This window comes from Phalacrocorax carbo, unplaced genomic scaffold (genome assembly GCF_963921805.1).
Source record: "Phalacrocorax carbo unplaced genomic scaffold, bPhaCar2.1 SCAFFOLD_189, whole genome shotgun sequence".
Lineage (NCBI taxonomy): Eukaryota > Metazoa > Chordata > Aves > Suliformes > Phalacrocoracidae > Phalacrocorax > Phalacrocorax carbo.
The window spans coordinates 25,211-46,112 of NW_026990391.1; the positions used below are offsets into that span (position 1 = coordinate 25,211).

The following is a 20,902-nucleotide window of genomic DNA, read 5'->3' on the forward strand; positions in this document are numbered from 1 at the left end:
CCACAAAGTCATGGGGGGTGGTTTTTTTTGCGTTTGGGGGGGCGGGGTGGCTTTAACAAAAGAGTGCAGTGTTGGCTGGCAGCAGCCTGCAGGGCATTTTTGCTGCCTGATCTCTCCTTTTCTTCTCTTCCACTCCTCTTTCAGGGCTGTAATTGTCATTTGGATAGTTTTAGAAGAGCAGTTAAGTTCCTCGCCTGTGTCAATGTTCTGGTAATACCAGGAAGGTGAACGCTTGAACCGGTCGGGCGGGTGGGAATAACTTGGCTGCAGGTAGAACTTCTGAGGGAAGACCAGCAAAACCAGGAAGCAAATAGCAAGTTCCCAAAAAATGTGCGGGTGTCAAACACGTAAGCGTTTCATTGCCGAATGTTTTTGGGAATATGTTCCAAATGGCTATTTTTGGTAAACATAAATTTTCAGGAGATTCAGGGTTGTGTGTGGCAAAACATGTCCCTCTGTTTTTGTGTCCTGCCGCACAAACGGCTGGCGGCAGGGCTCCTGTTCCCCGCTCTCGATATTGCCCCAGCAGGGCTGCGATATTTAGACCTAAGTGGGGATGGGTTTAGGAGTGGAAGGAGAGAGAACGCCTGTGTTCTGTAAGGGCTGTGAATGCTGACCCTTTGTCTCCGTCTGCCGCTTTTCCTGTGCGGGTGATGAAGCTGTTTTACTTTTCTCTGTTGTTCCTGGTCTAAATAGTTGCAAGGCTGTCGCCGCTGTGGGTGTGCAATTTGTGTTGCTGTGTTTCTGTGGAGTCCTAGCCACGGCTCGCTTCTAGTGTGGCCAAGGGTCAAGGTAGGGCTTTCAGCTTAAAGCTTCAGAAGCGCTGCGCGCTGGGATGGGTGTAGGTGAAACTGCTGTTGCGCCTGCAGCTGTGCTCGCAGGGATGCTGGGCGGCTCCGCATCAGACCGGCGAGGTGCGCGTGGACCTCCGTCGGGCTGCGCCCTGGGTGCGCGAGCGTGCCGTGTGTTTGCTGTTCCGGCTTGTACGTGCGAGGGCTTAACGTTTGATTTAACGCATTTCCTTTAACGGCAGGCTGTAGTTGGGCTCTAGATGGTATTCCTACGGGGGCGCAAGAGCTGTGGAATGGTTAAGCTGTTGCTGTGCCTCCAGGTGACTTGTTCAGTAACACTGTTTTTCCAGGTGCAGATGGATGAGTCGTGCAGGGCAACGGAGGAGAGCCCAGGGGAGCGCTGGAAGAAGGTGAGTCTGTGTGTAGTACTGGAGGGAAGATGTGACTGGTGGCTATAGGGCTCCATTATGGGTTTTACTCTTTTTTTTTTTGTGATCTGAGGGTGCTAAGCGATGAGCCGAGTGTGATCTGGGCCCTGGAGGTGAGTCAGGCAAGGTGACCGGTGCTTGGTGGGCTGGAGTAGGTGTTCTTTTTCAGGTTATTCAGGGTTTTTTTTCCCTTGTCTTCACTTTCCCATCCCAATTTGGGGCCGATTCCCTCAAACGGGGACTTCCCCCTGTGGGGCTGCTTATGCAGCCTGGGAGCTGCTGCCTGGGCACAAAAATACCTCAAACCCCCTGACTCTGGGTCTGCAATGGGGGGTGAAAAAACAGGAAGAATTCTGGTGGAAAGAAAACAACTTGGGGCTTCTGGGAAAGCCAACTCCAGCTGGATTTGTGCAGCTGGAAAGGAAAAAAAGGGTGGTGGTGGGGAAGGAACAACCACCTAAAAGCACCCACCAACCATTCTCATGCACAAAACCGAAAGTGAAAATGACCATTTTTTGTAGGGTAAAAGCACAAAAAGTCCCCACAGAACTCAGTAGTTTGGAAAAGCAACCCCAATTATTACATTATGTAAAGAAGGCAGGGGGAAAAAAGAAAACCACAACAAAACCCTATCACAACCCTGATGCCACATGCCTACAAGCAGTTCCTGGGGCTTATTCTGCGGGGGTGGGGGACCCAACCTTGTTCCCCAGGTTTGCTGTGCTGCTTCTCCTCCCTCGGGCATGGGGGGGGGGCGGGCAGTGGCATGGACAGTAGCAAGCACCAGATTTTTTTAAGCAGTCGAGAGGAAAGGACTGAAATGCTCGAGACGCTTTGCTGTTTGGTGCAGAGGCAATGAACGGTGCTGCCGGGGCTGCGAGGGGGAAAGGTGCAGAGGAATAGAAGCTCTGTGGATGCAGCCAAGTTACGGTTTCTGGATGGTATTAATCGAGAAGAGTAATTCAGATAATGCTGCTGCCCAGCGACCAGAGTTGGGTACTGAGCCCGGGAGCCGCGCACGCGCGGTGGCGTCCCTGTGATCCCCATTGCTCTCCCCGCAGGTGACAGCCCTGCGATGCTGCGGTGCCTGCGAGGTGATGCCGCCGTGCTCGTTGCTGCTTCCTGGTAAGGAAAGGCCTCCTCCGCTCCTGCTGCAGCGTGGTGGTGTGTCGGACACGATTCCCTGTGTCGGGTGAGGCCTAGGGCTGCCGGCGAGGTGAGCGAGCCCCTTTGGTGGGTGCAGGGGTGTCTCCTTGTGTGCCTGCACTACTGGGGCTGGTGGGATGGGAAGCTTCAAACGACCTGCCGAGGCAGGCTTCTGGTATGCTAAAGGCGAGCGGGTGAGGGCAGCCCCAGGAGTTACCCGGGAGCTGATAGAAGGGAAGAGGGAAAGGAGGAGGAGGAGGAGGATGACCTTTTCCCCCTGCCCAGGGTGCAGAAGATAGCCGACTCCCCAGCTCACCAGAGCTCCCCCTCAGCCTCCCCTGGCCCCCCTTGCCCCATGCTCCTGCCCCCAGCTCCGGCACGAGCGAGCTAGGCTACGTGCCTAGGAAGCCTCATCTCGTAAGAGCTGTAAGACACCCTTGTATTCTCTTCAGGTGGAGGATGGCCTAGAGTCTGGAGCTGCAGAAGAGGCAGGGAGGAGAGGAGGGGAAAGAAGCATCTGAACGGCTAAATTGTGCCAGCAGCGCTGAGAGCGAGAGTCGCGGTGAGTCCTGGGCCACTGGGGCCCCGTTGCCTCTCTTGTGCGTCCTGGGCCCTCCCTGTCTCTCCCCTGGCCCCCTCTCTTTCCTTACCTGCTGCAAAAATTTTTTTTGCACCCCCCCCCGCCCCTTCTTTCTCCATCTTGCTCTGAGTGGCTCCCTGCCTCCCCGTCTTTTCAGGCCTCCCTCTCTCTGTCCTGTAGCCTGTGGCTACTTGTTCTTTCTCCGCCTCTCTCTGCCTGGCTCTGGCTCCGTTTTTTTTCATTCCTCCTGCTCTGTCCTGTAGCCTGTCGGTATCGTGTCTTTCTCTGGCTCTCTTGGTCTGACTCCCTGTGTTACCGAAAAACGCGGTAAAATCGGAAACAACTCCTCAACGCCGATTTAGTATTAAAGAGCAGGCGTTCTTTATTCACGGTGCCGGATGCACGGGGGATCGCTCCTCCTGGCGTGCGTACCTCACACAGCTTTCCCGTGCAATTTGTAGATCAAAATTTTACATACTCGTATATAGCCATTATCGTCCTGTCTACTGATCGGTACAAACTGGCTCGTTCTGTATGTAAATCGCTGCGCAGGCTCGGTGGTGGTCCGTGAGTCGGTGGTCGCGATCTCCCCCTGCCAGAATTGCCTTTTACCTTCTTGGCTCTTAATCTTGGCAGTCTTGGCTAGTTTTCTCAGTGCGCTACACGAAACCGCGTTTTGTCATCCTTTTCTGACAGAAGCACGTTGTCTGTTGTTCTGCTGACATTAACGATCGCCTAGGGACTAAAATGCAGATCGACAGATGCGCTGATTCGTACGCTCCGTGTTCCCGTAATGGAACACCGTCTCTGGTTGGTTGATTTCATCGCTTTGGTTACATTTCCCCCCTTTGGAAGTTTTGAAATAATCATTTTCTCAATACTTCCATCTTAGATCAATAATATTCCACTATGTCAGTTCAGTGTTTGGTTCATCTTCTCAAAATTTTCACTTGATTGTGGTCTCTAGGGCATATGCAGGTTCCATCTTATACCCAAAATTTTATTAATTTGTTGAACTACCTCTGCAAAAAAATGTGGTCCTCTCCCAGAGGACATTCCTGTTGGCACTCTAAATCTTGGTATTATTTCTTTCAGCAACATTTTAACTACTACTCTAGCTTTGTTGGTGCAGCACGAGAAAGCTTCTGGCCAACTAGAAAATTTGTCCATCATCACTAACAAATACTGCTATATCTATTTTGTCTGGGTAACTCAGAGAACTTAATTTGCTAATAATTTCCGGGAAAATTTTTTGTTTTGTTACTCCTAAAGGTGGTTTCCTTTGGTTCAGGGGATTATTTCTAGGACAGATTGGACACTTAGCTACTATGGGTTTAATTGTTCTTGTCATGCCTACACACGCTACAGATGCTTTTAAACTCAAAACCGTAGCATCTACACCCTAATGTGTTTGCTCATGCTTTTCTTTTGCAAGTTCTGTCATAACTTGTGGGGTTGTTATTATTATTACTTGTTTTTCTGGTGTTACCTACCATCTCTCTGTGTTTTGTGATGCTTCCAATTGTTCTGCTAATTGCTCATCCAATTTATTATAATAATCTCGGTTTCAACTTTGGAATTCTGATCTGTTTTACTGGTACTAGTGCAAGGATACCTTGCTCTGCAGTCCTCTTTGCAGCTTTATCTGTCAATCGTTTGCTTATGTTTACAGCCGTCTGGCCAAATCGATGAGCTTTGCAACGCTTTACCGCCACTTCTTTTGGTTTCTGCACGTCTTCCGGAAGTTGGAGAATGTCGTCTTTATGCTGTATCAATGATTCTTGGGCTGATGGCCGTCCTTTTTCCTTCCCAGTAGCTCCATGATCGTGGATCACACCAAATGCATGTTTGGAATCAGTCTAGATATTTATCCTTCGTCCTTCTGCCATTCGCAGAGCTCGCTTCAACGCTACCAATACTGCTTTCTGTGCTGAGGTGTTCGCAGGCAGCGCCCCTGACTCCATTCCCTCGGCGGTGATAACGACAGCATATCCGGCCATTCTCTTCTCGCCCAGAGCTGCTTCCATCTGTAAACAACTCCAGATCAGGATTTTCCCAGAGGTTTGTGTCTCAGGCCTGGTCTGCTGGAATAGACTTGTTCAATAGTTAGCAAGCGATCGTGTTCGAAATTGTCCGTAAGGTTTTCTGTTGTTAAAAACATAGCAGGATTCAGTATAGCAGTAGTCTTCGATTCCACATGGTCTTGTTCTAACAGAACAACTTGATATTTCAACATTCTGCTAAGGGATAGCCAACGACCCCCCTTTTGTTCTAAAACAGTCACCGCTATGTGCGGGACACATACTGTCATCTTTTGTCCCATTGTTAACTTTGGGGCTTCCTGGATCGGCAGCGCTGCTGTTGCCACTGCCCGTAAACATCCAGGCCATCTTTTACTCACGTGGTCGAGTTGTTTGGAGAAGTAGCCCACGGGTCTCTTCCAGGTTCCCAGTCGCTGTGTCAGCACTCCAAGGGCTAAATGTTGTCTTTCGTGGACAAACAGCTCAAAAGGTTTAGCGAAATCGGGTAGGCCTAATGCAGGGGCCATCACTGAGGCTCTTTTCAGTTCTTTGAATGCCGTTTGGCATCCGGGCGTCCAGGTTAAATATTTATCCTTTGATTCTTTCAGTGCCTCATATAATGGTTTTACATACAGTCTGTAGTTCAGAATCCAGAGCTGACGCTATTTCACTATTTTCAGAAAAGCTCTCAGTTCCTTCGGGCCGCTAGGTTCGGGAATTTGACAAATAGTTTCTTTCTTTTCACTTTCTAATTGTCTTTGTCTTTGAGATATTTCGAATCCTAAATAAATGGCTGCTGCTTCTCCTATTTGGGTTTTGTTTCTGGAAACTCCGCATCTTCCTTGGGCCAGAAAATTTAAAAATTTCAAAACATTATTCTTTACTTTCTGCCACTATCAGAATGTCGTCTGCATTCTGTAACAATATGCCTCTCCCTGGGTTCTGTTTTTTCTATACATTTCTATATTTCTAATTTTTTTTCTTGCCAGCTGAGTCCCAAATATCGTAGGACTAATTTTAAATCCTTGTGGAAGTACGGTCCATGTTAGCTGTGTCTTTCATTCTGTGGTGGGGCTTTCCCATTCCAAAGCAAATAGGCTTTGACTTTTTATGCCTGGAGGTATGCAAAAGAAGGCATCCTTCAAATCTAGTACAGTAAACCATTTATGCTCCTCCTTTAAAAGAGGTCAGTAAAGTGTATGGATTAGCTACTACCGGATGTAGATCTTGGACCACCTGAGATATAGCCCTTAAATCGTGAACCAGCTAATACTCTTTGCCTCTAGATTTCTTTACTGGCGACACAGGAGTACTATATTCTGATTCACATTCTACTAAGAGCTCATATTCTGAAAAAAATTTATAATTAACTTCTCTAATCCTTTTCGAGCCTCTCGCTTAATACGGTATTGTTTTTGTCTTACCGGCTTGGCTCCAGGCTTTAAGGTTACTTTCACCGGCTCTGCCTGCTTAGGTCGCTCCGGAGCTCCGCTCGCTCAAACCAAAGGAATTACTACGTTTTCCACTTCTTCGGGAACCTGTTCCTCCCTGGAGGAATCCTGTAACATAAACGCTCTCGCCTCTGTGGCTTTTGATTCTGTTCTGGTATTAGTAATTTAATCTCTCCATCTTTAAAAGTTACTTGAGCATCTAATTTACTTAATAGATCTCATCATAACAGAGGCAGTGGACATTCAGGCATATACAGAAACCGGTGAGTTGCCCATTGCTTCTCCAATTTAAACTTTAATGGCTCTAAGAAAGGCTAATTTTTCTTTGCCCTGTCGCACTAACAACACCTACTGGTTTATGATCAACTTTCTCTTTACGTGTATTCAATACCAAAGAAGTGGCTCCCGTATCTACCAAAAATTCTATTTCTTCATTCCCTAGCTTCAGTGTAACCAGGTGTTCAGCTAGGGTTGATTCCTCTGGTCTCCTTCATGCCAAGCTACTTCAAGCATTTTACCCAGATCTCTGGATTCAGGTTCTTCTAGTTTCTGAAGGTTTTTTTACTCCCCCCCCCCCTCCCCCCCATCTGGGGCTGATTGTCTTATGAATATAGAGACCAACTGAATTGCTTTTTCTGTTTTTTCTGGGTTCAAATGAGTATATTTTCTGGTGGTCACCTTCAGTCTTTCCATAAAGGCTGAAGGGGACTCCTTTAATTCTTGTCTCACTTAATAAATGGGTCAAAATTTATGGCTTTTGGCATTGCATGTCTTACTCCAAATAAAATCTGTCTCTGACATCTAGTCAACATTCCCCTGGGTCCTGGCTGATTAGGGTCCCACTCGGGATTTGTAGATGGAAAATTCTTATTCGTTGTTCTCTGTAAATTCCTGTTAGCATGTGCTCCCTGCACCTGCCTTCTGGCTGTATTCAATACTATTTTCTTGTCAGTTCCATCAAGTGAAGTATCCAGTATCACAAGTAGAGCAACACTTCAAGTTCTCACCACATTTTCCTCTTTTCAGAAACATTGCCGTAGAATCCTGTGGACATATCTCACGCTGTTTCTGCCACTCTGGATGATTCCACAGTGTAAAGAACAAATCAACATATGCCACTTCTTCCCATTTGCCTTCCCTTTTTACAAAACAACATTAATTGCAAGATGGTATGATATTGCAATGTCTCCTGTTCTGGCCATTCGTGCCCACCTTCCAATTGATACATTGGGCACCAATGATTGCAATATTCAATTAATGGTTTCCGAGTTAGTGGGTCATCACCCCCGATGTCTTCCCAGTGCTTCAAAGTACATCCCAAAGGTGTTCTCTGTGGGATAGGTTTCTTACTCAGAAATGCTCCCATCTCCCAGTCGACTAGCAGTTGTGATAGTGCACTATCACAAATAGTAGTCAGAGGGACTCCAACCCCCGTTAGAGGTCTCACTGGGAATCCGCCACTGGGATCTGTAGCCCCCTGCTAGATATCCCTGGAGACTTCAACCCCCTGTTGAAGACCCCCCTACCCTCGGGTCCCGCTCCACAGGCTTTCGCCTAGCAGAGACTTACCAACCGAGGTACCTCTTGGCCCCAACCCTGCGTGGCTTTCGCCGCGCCTTATGGGCAGGCCTGTGGGACTCAAACCCACTATCCTATCCTATGTGGGAAGCTAACGCCACGTATTACTCTACCTAAGTTTCTTCTTAAACGAATGCCTTGTTTACCTCAATCCAGGGGATCTTGCTCAGAATTCTCCGGCCCGGGGATCGGAAGCTCTCCCCGAGAATTCCTTGGGGCTGGCTGCAGGTCCCGCGGATCCGTCGAGATTCAAAAGCAGGTTCCCATCTGGGGTGCCAAAACTGTTACCGAAAAACGCGGTAAAATCGGAAATATCTATTCAACACCAATTTAGTATTAAAGAGCAGGCGTTCTTTATTCACGGCGCCAGATGCACGGGGGATCACTCCTCCGAACACGCGTACCTCACACACCTTTCCCGTAGAATTTGTAGATCAAAATTTTACGTATTCATACATATTCATTATCGTCCTGTCTACTGATCGGTACAAACTGGCTCGTTCTGTATGTAAATCGCTGCGCAGGCTCGGTGGTGGTCCGTGAGTCGGTGGTCGCGATCTCCCCCTGCCAGAATTGCCTTTTACCTTCTTGGCTCTTAATCTTGGCAGTCTTGGCTAGTTTTCTCAGTGCGCTACACGAAACCGCGTTTTGTCATCCTTTTCTGACAGAAGCACGTTGTCTGTTGTTCTGCTGACATTAACGATCGCCTAGGGACTAAAATGCAGATCGACAGATGCGCTGATTCGTACGCTCCGTGTTCCCGTAATGGAACACCGTCTCTGGTTGGTTGACTTCATCGCTTTGGTTACACCTGTTCCTGTTGTTCAGTTTCTTCTTTTTTGGCTTTGTGTGATTCTCTCTGTGATTCTGTTTTTCTCTGCCTCGCTTTTCCCAGCTCCCCGTCCCTCACTTTGAATACCCGTTATCCTTCACCAGCTCACTCTCCCTTGGTTGCCATCCCCGTTTCTGAGTTCCTCCTGCTTTGCCACGTAGCCCGTGACTTTTTTCTTAATCTCTCTCTGTCTGCCTCAACGCTCCCGCCGCGCTTTTTAGTTCGTCTGCTCTGCCCTGTACCCTGCTACTGTTCTTGCCTTTCTGAGTTCTTCTCTGTCCAGCTCCCTTTCCCTATTCTCGAATTCCTGTTCTTCCTGCACCCGCCGCTGTTCCCTGTGATCTCCGTCTCCCTCTGTCCAGCTCCCTGTCCCTAGGTTTTAATTCCTGCCTCTGCCCGCCGTAGCCCGTCTAGATTTTTCTCTCGGCCTCTCTCTCTGTCCGGCTCCCCCTCTCTGTGTTCTAATTCCACGTTCTCTGTCACGTAGACCTGTGCTGTTTGTTTGTCCTCATCTCTCTCTGTCCAGCTCCTTGCTGCTATGTTTTATTTCTTCCCTCTCTGTCTGTCTTTGTAGCCCATTGCCGTTGTTTGGTTTTTTTTTTTCCTACTTGTTTCTTCATGTGTCTCTGTCTGCCTCCCAGTGCCTGATCTTTAATTCCTCCTTCCCTGTAGGCTGCTGTTCCTTTTTTCCATTCTACATTGTGTTCTCTTTGGTCTCCTGTTCTTATTCATCGATTCCCTCCTCGCCGCCCTGTGGCCTGTCCCCATTCTATTGTTGTGCCTCTCTCCCTCTCTCTGGCTTCTTGCCCCTGTTTTGAAAATTCCTCCCTCTCTTCTCTCTTCCCTGTTGGCCGTGTGATCTTCAGCCTTTCTCCATCTCTTTCTGCCCAGCTCTCTGTGTCTATTCATTAATTCTTCCCTCTCTGCCCTGTAGCCTGTAGCTTTTGTCCTTTCTCCATCTTGCTGTCTCTGGCTTCCCCATGACCCTGTTTTAGAATTGTTTCTCTCTCCTTTCTGTACGCATTGCGATTCCTTTTGCTCCCCATCTCCCTTTGTTTTGGGTGTTTTTTTGTTGTTGTTTCTCTGGCTCCCTGTCCCTAATTCTTAATTCTCTGCCTTCTCATGCTCTGTACCACGTAGCCCCATGGTTTGTTTTGTGGTGTTCCCTCCCCGGCCCCTTCCCTCCGTTGTTGGCTGTCTCGGCTCCCTGTCCCCGTGGCTTCATTCTTCCCTTTCTGCCCTGTTCTTGTCGCTTGTCTTGTCTGTCTCCATCGCGCTCGGTCCAGCTTCCTGCCCCTATTCTTCTTTCCTCCCTCGCTGTCGTGCTGCCTGCCCCAGGTTCTCTGTGCGTCTCCAGCCTGCTCCTCTTCCTTCTTTGTTGGTCTGTGTCCTGCTCTTCCCTCTCTCTGCTGCCTCTCTTCCCCTCTCTCTGCTGCTTGTATCTCCACCTCCGTCAGGCTCCCTGTCCTTCTCTGGCCGTCCTGTTCCCTGCCTCGTGCCTTCTCACTACACGCACACACGCCCCCCCGCCCCCGTCCAGCCGGCTGCCGCTCTTCTCTTCTCTCTTCCTACTGTCCTGTGCCCTGCTCCTCACCTTTGGTGGCCTCCCCCTCTGCCCAGCAGCCCGTCGCTCCAGGAGCCAGGCGACGGACGGTCCCTTCCCTGCCAAACGCGGACAAGCACGTGCCGTGGTTTAGCCCCAGCTGGCAACTCTGCACCAGGGAGCTGCTTGCTCGCTCCACCCTCAGTGGGCTGGGGGAGAGAGCTGGAAGGGTAAAAGTGAGAAAAATCATGGGTTGAGATCAAGACTGTTTAATAGGTAAAGCAAAAGCTGTGCGTGGAAGCAAAGCAAGGAATTAATTCACTCCTCCTTTTCGGCGGGCAGGTGTTGAGCCACCTCTGGGAAAGCAGGGCTCTGTCATGTGTCATGGTAACTTAGGGAGAGAAATGCCGTAGCCCCCCCCCCCCCAAGGACTCCCCCTTCTTCCCCCAGCTGCGTGTGCTGAGCATGATGTCAAATGGTATGGAATATCCCTTTGGTCAGTTAGCTGGGAAAGCTTTCCCAGCTGTCCCAGCCTACTTGCTGGTGGGGCACTGAGAGAACCAGAAGAGGCCCTGACTGTGGAAGCAGTGCTCAGCAAGAACCAAAACATCTCTACATTATTAACGGTGTTTGAGCATAAATCCAAAACGTATCCCTTCCTAGCTACTGTGGAGAAAATGAGCACTATCCCAGCCACCACCAGCTCCGTGCGGCTGCGGCAACGGCGGCCGAGGTGGCCTTGGGGCAGGGGGAGCGTTGGGGACCCTGAGCCACGAATCGCTCCTGGGACTTGTTACGTGCGCGCCTGCACCAACAGCTGCCCTCTCCTTTGGCCTGAGGGCTGCGTTTGCGCTCCCTTGGCGTGGGGCAAGGGGCTGTGATGGAGCCCGGGGGAGGAGGTGGTGCACTGTGGGGGCGAGGGGAGGGGGCCCCCCGTTGCTGCTGCGCCTCAGCTGTGGGCGGGGTCTGGCTGGAGGAGCCCCAGGTGCGGGCAGTGGGGCTGGCGGTGCCGGCTCCTCCCTGGAAAAGGGGTGGTGCCCTGCTCCGGGGGGCCAGTGTGAGCCGAGGGCGGGGCGGGGCGGAGCTGTGGCCGAGCGTCAGCGGGCTGCGAGTGTAGCGAGGGAGGAGGTGAGCGGGGGCTGGGTGGGGGGCCGCTGCGTGCCGGGTCAAGCCCCGAGGAGGGCTGCGGCGGGGCAGCGGCGGGTCGGAGCGGGCGGTGGGGAGAGCGAGGCTGTGCTGAGGGCTCGGTGGGGCTTCCGGGTGCATCGGCGGGAGGGACGGTGCCCCGCAGGGTGAGAGAGCGGGGAGGGCGGGCTCGCGGCGTGGCGGGAGCTGTGGTGGTGCGTCTGCCGGCTGGGCGGGCGGCCATGTTGTGGCGCAGAGCGTGCCGGGAGCTGTAGTCCTTGTGGCGGGGGGCTGCCGGGCGGCCGTGTTGTGGCGCAGAGCGTGCCGGGAGCTGTAGTCATTGTGGCGGGGGGCTGCCGGGCGGCCGTGTTGTGGCGCAGAGCGTGCCGGGAGCTGTAGTCCTTGTGGCGGGGGGCTGCCGGGCGGCCGTGTTGTGGCGCAGAGCGTGCCGGGAGCTGTAGTCCTTGCGGCGGGGGGCTGCCGGGCGGCCGTGTTGTGGCGCAGAGCGTGCCGGGAGCTGTAGTCCTTGCGGCGGGGGGCTGCCGGGCGGCCGTGTTGTGGCGCAGAGCGTGCCGGGAGCTGTAGTCCTGGCGCAGTGGCTGCCGGCCCTGTCACGTGGCTCGCCGGGGCGTGGCGGGAGGCGCGGTGTTCCGGCGCTCGGGTGCCGGGCGGCCGTGCCGCGTACGGTACGCGCGGTGTATTTTTGGGGTTGGATTCGTGTTGATTTCTGGGGGCTTCCAGGTGCGGCCGCTCCCCGAGAAGCGGTGAGTTCCCCGGGAGCTGACAGAAGGGAAGAGGGAAAGGAGGAGGACCTTTTCCCCCTGCCCAGGGCGCAGACGATGGCCGCCGCCTCCCCGGCTCACCGGAGCTGCCGCTCAGCCTCCCCTGGCCCCCCCCTTGCCCCGTGCGCCTGCCCGCAGCCCCGGCACCTCCCCTGAAGCGTGCTGCGTAGCCCTAGGCCGCCCCCAGGCCCTGTCGTGAAGGCAGCGAGCCGGCCCTCGAGCGCACTGGATTCCCCCTCGGCGCAGGGGCCCTTAGCAGTAGCGCGGGGAAGGAGCGGTGTGTCCAGAAGCCCCTGTGCAAGGAGGGGCTTTGGCCAGGGTCGATCGACGGTAATGACGGTCGCTGTTTCTTCTTTCCCTCTCGCAGAGACCGTGCTGAGGACGTGGTTGTCTGTCCTTCCCCCGGGGATGCCGTTGACTGCGGCCGTCTCAGGCTTGCGTGGCTTCTCTCTGCCCGGTGTTGCCATCCTCGCAGCGCGGGGGCGAAAAGGGACACACAGAGCCCTTCCCGGCTGTGGACAGGAGCTGCCTCGGCTGAAGCTGGAGACGCCAACGAAAGGTAAAGCAGAAGAAACTGAAGGCGCTCTGGCTGCCAGCTGCCTTCCTGCCGCAGGCAAGAGAGAGCCTGTCCCTGCAGGTGAGGGAGGGAGGATCCCCCTTCATAGTCCGCAGCGGGCCAGGCCACCAACGTGCACCGCAGGGTCTGTACGCGTAACCGGGAGTTGGGTACGGGCGTGTAGTGCACGAGCGAGCTAGGCTACGTGCCTAGGAAGCCTCATCTCGTAAGAGCGGTAAGACACCCATGTATCCTCTTTAGGTGGAGGACGGCCTAGAGTCTGGAGCTGCAGAAGAGGCAGGGCGGAGAGGAGGGGAAAGAAGCATCTGAACGGCTAAATTGTGCCAGCAGCGCTGAGAGCGAGAGTCGCGGTGAGTCCTGGGCCACTGGGGCCCCGTTGCCTCTCTTGTGCATCCTGGGCCCTCCCTGTCTCTCCCCTGGCCCCCTCTCTTTCCTTACCTGCTGCAAAATGTTTTTTTTTTTTTTTTTTGGCGCCCCCCCGCCCCTTCTTTCTCCATCTTGCTCTGAGTGGCTCCCTGCCTCCCCGTCTTTTCAGGCCTCCCTCTCTCTGTCCTGTAGCCTGTGGCTACTTGTTCTTTCTCCGCCTCTCTCTGCCTGGCTCTGGCTCCGTTTTTATTTTTTTATTCCTCCTGCTCTGTCCTGTAGCCTGTCGGTATTTTGTCTTTCTCTGGCCCTCTTGGTCTGACTCCGTGTGTTACCGAAAAACGCGGTAAAATCGGAAACAACTCCTCAACGCCGATTTAGTATTAAAGAGCAGGCGTTCTTTATTCACGGCGCCAGATGCACGGGGGATCGCTCCTCCTGGCGTGCGTACCTCACACACCTTTCCCGTAGAATTTGTAGATCAAAATTTTACGTATTCATACATATTCATTATCGTCCTGTCTACTGATCGGTACAAACTGGCTCGTTCTGTATGTAAATCGCTGCGCAGGCTCGGTGGTGGTCCGTGAGTCGGTGGTCGCGATCTCCCCCTGCCAGAATTGCCTTTTACCTTCTTGGCTCTTAATCTTGGCAGTCTTGGCTAGTTTTCTCAGTGCGCTACACGAAACCGCGTTTTGTCATCCTTTTCTGACAGAAGCACGTTGTCTGTTGTTCTGCTGACATTAACGATCGCCTAGGGACTAAAATGCAGATCGACAGATGCGCTGATTCGTACGCTCCGTGTTCCCGTAATGGAACACCGTCTCTGGTTGGTTGACTTCATCGCTTTGGTTACACCTGTTCCTGTTGTTCAGTTTCTTCTTTTTTGGCTTTGTGTGATTCTCTCTGTGATTCTGTTTTTCTCTGCCTCGCTTTTCCCAGCTCCCCGTCCCTCACTTTGAATACCCGTTATCCTTCACCAGCTCACTCTCCCTTGGTTGCCATCCCCGTTTCTGAGTTCCTCCTGCTTTGCCACGTAGCCCGTGACTTTTTTCTTAATCTCTCTCTGTCTGCCTCAACGCTCCCGCCGCGCTTTTTAGTTCGTCTGCTCTGCCCTGTACCCTGCTACTGTTCTTGCCTTTCTGAGTTCTTCTCTGTCCAGCTCCCTTTCCCTATTCTCGAATTCCTGTTCTTCCTGCACCCGCCGCTGTTCCCTGTGATCTCCGTCTCTCTCTGTCCAGCTCCCTGTCCCTAGGTTTTAATTCCTGCCTCTGCCCGCCGTAGCCCGTCTAGATTTTTCTCTCGGCCTCTCTCTCTGTCCGGCTCCCCCTCTCTGTGTTCTAATTCCACGTTCTCTGTCACGTAGACCTGTGCTGTTTGTTTGTCCTCATCTCTCTCTGTCCAGCTCCTTGCTGCTATGTTTTATTTCTTCTCTCTCTGTCTGTCTTTGTAGCCCATTGCCGTTGTTTGGTTTTTTTTTTTCCTACTTGTTTCTTCATGTGTCTCTGTCTGCCTCCCAGTGCCTGATCTTTAATTCCTCCTTCCCTGTAGGCTGCTGTTCCTTTTTTCCATTCTACATTGTGTTCTCTTTGGTCTCCTGTTCTTATTCATCGATTCCCTCCTCGCCGCCCTGTGGCCTGTCCCCATTTTATTGTTGCGCCTCTCTCCCTCTCTCTGGCTTCTTGCCCCTGTTTTGAAAATTCCTCCCTCTCTTCTCTCTTCCCTGTTGGCCGTGTGATCTTCAGCCTTTCTCCATCTCTTTCTGCCCAGCTCTCTGTGTCTATTCATTAATTCTTCCCTCTCTGCCCTGTAGCCTGTAGCTTTTGTCCTTTCTCCATCTTGCTGTCTCTGGCTTCCCCATGACCCTGTTTTAGAATTGTTTCTCTCTCCTTTCTGTACGCATTGCGATTCCTTTTGCTCCCCATCGCCCTTTGTTTTGGGTGTTTTTTTGTTGTTTTTCTGGCTCCCTGTCCCTAATTCTTAATTCTCTGCCGTCTCATGCTCTGTACCACGTAGCCCCATGGTTTGTTTTGTGGTGTTCCCTCCCCGGCCCCTTCCCTCCGTTGTTGGCTGTCTCGGCTCCCTGTCCCCGTGGCTTCATTCTTCCCTCTCTGCCCTGTTCTTGTCGCTTGTCTTGTCTGTCTCCATCGCGCTCGGTCCAGCTTCCTGCCCCTATTCTTCTTTCCTCCCTCGCTGTCGTGCTGCCTGCCCCAGGTTCTTTGTGCGTCTCCAGCCTGCTCCTCTTCCTTCTTTGTTGGTCTGTGTCCTTCTCTTCCCCTCTCTCTGCTGCCTCTCTTCCCCTCTCTCTGCTGCCTCTCTTCCCCTCTCTCTGCTGCTTGTATCTCCACCTCCGTCAGGCTCCCTGTCCTTCTCTGGCCGTCCTGTTCCCTGCCTCGTGCCTTCTCACTACACGCACACACGCCCCCCGCCCCGTTCAGCTGGATGCTGCTGTTCTCTCCTCCTACTGTCCTGTGCTTGCCCTGGGCCCTGCTATCTTCCTCCTTTTCTTGCTTCTCGTCCTCATGTGCCCACCCTTGGGCTCCTCCTTGTCCTCATCGGCCCACCCTCTGGCCCCTCCCCCTCCTCCTCAGCCCGCCCTCGGGCCTGCTCTTGGGCCCTCTATCTTCCTCCTCGGGCCCCTCCTCCTCTTCCTCTGCCTGCCCTTGTGCACCTGCTCGTTGTCGTCCTCCTCCTCCTCGTCTGGCCCTCCCTTTGGTCTGACCTGTGCAGTGTGATAGAGCAGAGCTGAGTAGAGCACACTAAGGCAGCAGGTCCCTGTGCAGGATTAAAGGGAAGATGCAAGTGAAGGGTATTTGAGGAGCATTTCAGGTGAGTTGGGTTGCAGTGAGGAGGAGCATGGGGCTGGTGACTTCTTGCAAGGAGAGCGGTGATTTTGTGTCTTACGGTATCTCTAGGGGCTGCAAGTGATGACGACTGTCTCAGTCTGGAAGGGGCACAGAGCAGCTGAGCGGAACCCCGGGCTACATGTGAGGTGGGGATGATATGGGAAAGGTCCGTGTTGACTGATGTGTTGCTGACTGACAGCACGGTTTGTTGTCTGTGGGTTGGGAGTTTGGGTTTTTTTTTTTTCTGAGAGTGAAGAGGCACCTGGCAACTGCAGGATTGATCTAGTGGGCTGCTGGTGTTTTTCTTGTTGAGGATGGATTGAGTGTCCCGGCCCTCTAAAAGCAGTGGTGGCCTTTTCTGGACTTGCTGTAGAGTAAGGAGGGGAATGCTGTGGGAAGTGTCTGTGGTGTGATGCTGATTGACAGCACTCTCCAGCCTTTTTTTTGGTTGTGTGTGGGGTTTTTTTTTTGGATGATGAGGAGGCACCTGGGACTGCAGGACAAATCCAGTGGTCTGACTGTGCTCTTCCTTCTTGAGGATGGATTGAGCTTCCTGGCCCTCTGAAAGCTAAGTTGAGGCAGGGGTGCTGGGGAAAGGGTCGGGGTAGGGTGGGGACAAGGTTGGCCACGGCAGGAAGGGGTTTTAAAGGTAGCCTAGGGGCAAGGGCTGTCCAGGAAGCAGTCCCCTTTGGGCAGGTAAGGGGAGCGAGTTCCTCTTCAGCATGGTGCTAGTTTGTGCTGGGCAGGGCTGTTCCGGGCTGCGTGTGTTGTGTAGTTTGTGTGGTGTGTGTTCGGCGTCTTAGACCTTTCTCGGGTCACGATGTTCTCTTTACTCTCAGGAGCACAGCACTATCCCTAGGGGCTGGCAAGGTTCTAATTGTGGGGCTGGCGCCCTTTGGGTGCTTCTTTTTTGCATGTTACAGTTTAAAGTGTGGATCGCTCTGTTGTTTGAGGAGTTTCTGGGCAGTTGTTGTCTGCGACATCGTTCCCAGATGCATGAACAGCTCTGCTCTGTCGCTGTCCATTTTCAAGGAGTGTAATTTCTTCCCTGCATCCTTACGTTCTTAGGTCTTGTAGCCGGGCTTCTTGTGCACCCTTCGTCTCAGTTTTGAGAGGAACTTCTTGTCATGGGCCCTGACGCTCTTCTAATCTTTTTGGATCGCGTTAGGGCCTCCTTGCGTCACTGCCAGGGTTCCGCAGGTCTTGTTGCTGGACGAGCTCTTCCGTCCAGTTGTCTCTCTGTTTGCCGAGAGCGTTCTCTCGTCTCGGAGGCGCGCAGTTTGTAGCGTTTCTCATAGCGTTGGTGTGTGCGTTTGAGTTTGTCTCGGACCGCCTTGCTGGCCCTGTAGAGTCGGGTAGGTGGCACAGCGATGAGAGCTTAGGGTTCATCTGTTGCTGTGCCAAGGCTGTTGGGGGAAAGGTTGTACTGTCATCTCGGATTGAGTGGCCCTCCTCAGCGGGCGAGGACCGTAATCACCGTGACGTTTTGTGGGCTCGGAGGCCGTGACCGTGGCTATCTGGGAGAGGCAGCTAGAGTTCAGCTGAGCAGATTACCTCTGCAGGGTGTTCAAGCTTGTACGTGCGTAGGGCTTCATGTTTGATGTCATATGTTTGTTTTAATGGCAGGTTATAGTCGGTCTTCAGGAACCGTTAAGGTACTGCTGTGCAACCAGGCAACTTGTTTGGTATTGGTTTTGGAGATGCCGAGGGACGAGTCGTGCAGGGCGACGGAGGGGAACTGAGGGGACCGATGTAAGCGGGTGAGGTGGTGCGTGGTGTATATAGAGGGAAGATGTGACCGATGGCTCTATGACTCCGTTGCTCCTTGCGTTTGTCTTTTGTTTTGGGTTTGAAGTAGCGTAGCAATGAGCAAAGGAGGCAAGTCGAGCAAGGCGAGTGGTGATTGGTGGGCTGAAGTAGCAGCTCTTTTCTGAGGTGTTGTGTTGCTGGGGAAGTTATAAGCAACGCGCGTTGTTCGGGTGTTACGGACGGCGGGCGAGCTGGACACGGCACCTGGAAGTGGCGTAGGCTGGGAGGGAGGCTGTCGAGGGAAAGGGGTGCGAGACGGGGATCGGTGCGGGCAGGCTGTGGCATCGGGCAGCATCTCGGGAGGTGCCTTTTCGCTTGGCTTTTTGCAGGTGCCGCTGGCAGGCTCGGAGCGGTGCTGCCGCGTGCCTATGAGAGGTCTGAGAAGGTGGGGCAGCGGCCAGCATCTGAGACCAGAGAATGCTGTGGTCCGTCGTCGAGCTCTTCAGTTCTGTAGGTAACACGTGGGCCGTCTTTGGAACGGCGTATGAGCATTAGAAGCGAGCTGGGTAGTAACGAGGAAGTCACGGGGCGGTGATTTCTCACGAGCGTAACGGTAGTTTACTGTGTGTTGATACATTTGGTGCCACAAGCGATGACGGAAGCGGGGGGTGATGCTGGAATCTGTGCAGAGCAGGTGAGCCGATGGGCATGTTCGTTTTGATGAGGGGGGTGCTCTGGAAGAGATCTGTGTTGACCCGTGTGATACTTATTGCTGGCCCTGGTGTTTTTTGGGGTTTTTTTTTTGTTGTTTTTTTTTTTTCACGTGATGAAGAGGCACCTGGCCACTGCAAGAATATCCTAGTTAGCTGGTGTGGTTCTTGTTGTGAAAGGATTCATAATCTGACCCATCTGAAAGCCCCACAGTGTGACTTTTGTTAGGAAGAGATCTTGAAAAATTGAGATATTTCTTATTCAGTGAGGTTGCATTCTATGAACTTGCCATCAGAGTGCATCTTAGAGACAATGTCTTTGTCAGTAGAACTCATCAGCACAAGACTTGCGAAGTATTGCTTTTTTTTCTAAGATAAAAAAATCAATGGTCCTTGCGGAGATCCAAGCACAGCACATACTCCAAATGTTGATGGCATTGGTAGTGCTTGGGTTCTCAGTTGTAACAGTCGAGATCCCATAAAAATACGGTTCCCCTGCATGCTTCGGTACAGCCAAACGCATTAGCATATCTGCCGGTCCTTCTTGGTAGCCCCATGTATTGCAACACTGGGGATTTGATTCGCGTGGTTTTTTGTTGTGGTATTATTTTTTTCTGCAAAAAAGTAAAACTGTATTGGGGATCTCTTCACTCACCGATTCTTCTGTCATAAATGAAAGTTTAAAAAAAGCTAACATCGTCTGATGAACAATGTGACTTGCACTGTTTCAGCTGTAACTGCCGAGCAGATGTAGCGTACGATTTATTAGGTGTAATTAAGCAGGTAGGTATTTGTTGTAAATATTTAATGAGGGGTGACTGAATGTTGGGGTGGGGGCGTTTTTTTCCTGCCGGTATTTTGAGGGAGCGCTCTTAAGTATTTTATTTCAGTCTCGCTTTCGATGTGCGTTTCCCTGGCAGTTCAGCAGCATCTCTTGGGCGGGGCAGCTGGGCGGACGTCCCTCCCGACTCCATAACACGCCAAAACCCCCCAGTCACGTTGCTGCTGTGTATTTTGGAGATAGATAATGGAATGGCGCGCGTGAAAGGCTGTGTGAGTTAAATGAAAAGCTTTTATAGCGTAGACGTTCATATTGGATGTGCGTAAACACGCGCCCGCCTTCTCAGCACAAAGTGCATTACTGAGACTTATTCTTAATTTTTTACGTTACTCTTTCAAGTTTGACGCTTCGCTTCAGGCTTCATGGAGCCAGGCAGCAAGACGTGCGGCGGCAGGGCGAGGGCTGTAGCTGCTGCGGTGGATCTGTAAGCGGAGGTTCTGGTTACGGTACAACTTTGCCCCGCAGCCTCACGGGGTTATCTCCCCGCAGCGGTGCCGTAAGGAAGGGATGAGACGTTTTCCAGCACCAGCCAGAGCGTTCAGTGTTACGCGAAGAATCTGTTCAAAACGGTATCGGTTAGTCTTAATACCGTTTCCAAGTGTTCCAGTCCCTCTAGCTTTTAAAGGAGGTGTTGTGTTTTGACGTGACCCGTTTGCCCAGAATCTTGCTGCGGCTCAATTTCCTTCCTATCCCTTGTGCTGACTGAGCTCCTCCATTTTCTTCTGTGCTATTTTATTAACGTGCTGAAATATAGTTTGGGATTTCTGTTTTTCAGATGTCTTCTCAGTGTCTCGTGATGCTCAAGAGATGCCCCCCGGCCCGGGTTTGCCTGCCGGTCGTTAAGCGTGGTGAAGGTAAGGGGCCATCCCTCTGCCTGGGGGCTCCCGGCTCTGTCTCCAGCGGGTGCCCCGCAGGTGCGGCCGCGAGGGCTGCCTGGTGGGGAGAGTCGGGGCCCCCAGGGACCGGGGCTGTTTGTCGCCCCGGGGAGCCCATCCCAGAGGGGGAGCATGGCCGAGCAGAGCCCGAGAGAGACGTGACACCGTCCTCTGGCACGCTCCTGCTTTGCCGTGGGGCGGCCGCCAGCCTGCGGACAGGGGCTGGGGGGGCTGCCCCACCTTTTAGATTTAGCAGAGCTCCCCTTTTTTTGGGGGGTGGGTGTGTGTACCTTTGTAAATGACACTCTTAATGAGCTGCAGGTTGGAGCAGATTCCCTTGTTTAGTGCCCTTCTTGGGGGTGAATCACAGAATCTCAGGTTGGAAGGGACCTCAGGGATCACCTAGTCCAACCTTACTATAATAAAATAGGGGGAGTCCTGGGGGGGTGATGATGTCATGCAGGGCACCCCAGTGTCACTGGGGGAGCTGATAATGCATCAGAGGAGCAGGTCAGTGTGTGTGTGGGTCATCTAGGGGTTCCCCCCCTCAAAAAGGGGGGTTGTAGCCCAAAAACGCCTGAAAATTCAGGGGTCTATTAAGAAAAATATTTTAAGCCAACGTGGGTGTGAGGCACTGAATTAGAGAAAACCTCTTATTTTATAT

At 52.5% G+C, this 20,902-nt stretch overlaps 1 long non-coding RNA gene across 1 annotated transcript; it reads left to right on the forward strand.

Moving 5' to 3' along the window:
- Positions 1 to 2,311: 2,311 nt before the first annotated feature.
- LOC135311110 (uncharacterized) lies at positions 2,312 to 20,479 on the forward strand. The gene is made up of 5 exons (XR_010370971.1): positions 2,312 to 2,435; positions 2,818 to 2,927; positions 12,645 to 12,836; positions 13,095 to 13,204; positions 20,139 to 20,479. It is a non-coding gene; the product is annotated as an uncharacterized LOC135311110 (long non-coding RNA).
- The last annotated feature ends 423 nt before the right edge of the window (positions 20,480 to 20,902 follow it).